The following is a 322-nucleotide window of genomic DNA, read 5'->3' on the forward strand; positions in this document are numbered from 1 at the left end:
TCGCCCTGCCACAGCTTGAGGTTTTTTCCCTTTCTTTCATTTTTTTCTCCCCCTTTTTCTCCCCCTGCCTCATGCTTCCCCCAGTCCCTTGCGCACGCGTGGCTCCTGGGATGGTTATTTTTGGCTGGCCAGGCCAAGCCATGTGGGCAGTGGGGCCACGCTGCCCCCCACCCTGACACCCCTGCGCACTGCCCATGCCACCCCCGGGGCCGCTTGACATCGATGCCGAATGCAGCCATTTTGTCTCCCTCCCCAGTTGCTAGCGTTCCTCCCCATCCTTTCCCCCACGCCGGCCTGGCAGCTCTTTCATGCCAGCAGCCCT

This window comes from Antrostomus carolinensis, unplaced genomic scaffold, assembly GCF_000700745.2.
Source record: "Antrostomus carolinensis isolate BGI_N321 unplaced genomic scaffold, ASM70074v2 scaffold31299, whole genome shotgun sequence".
In the NCBI taxonomy this organism is placed as follows: domain Eukaryota; kingdom Metazoa; phylum Chordata; class Aves; order Caprimulgiformes; family Caprimulgidae; genus Antrostomus; species Antrostomus carolinensis.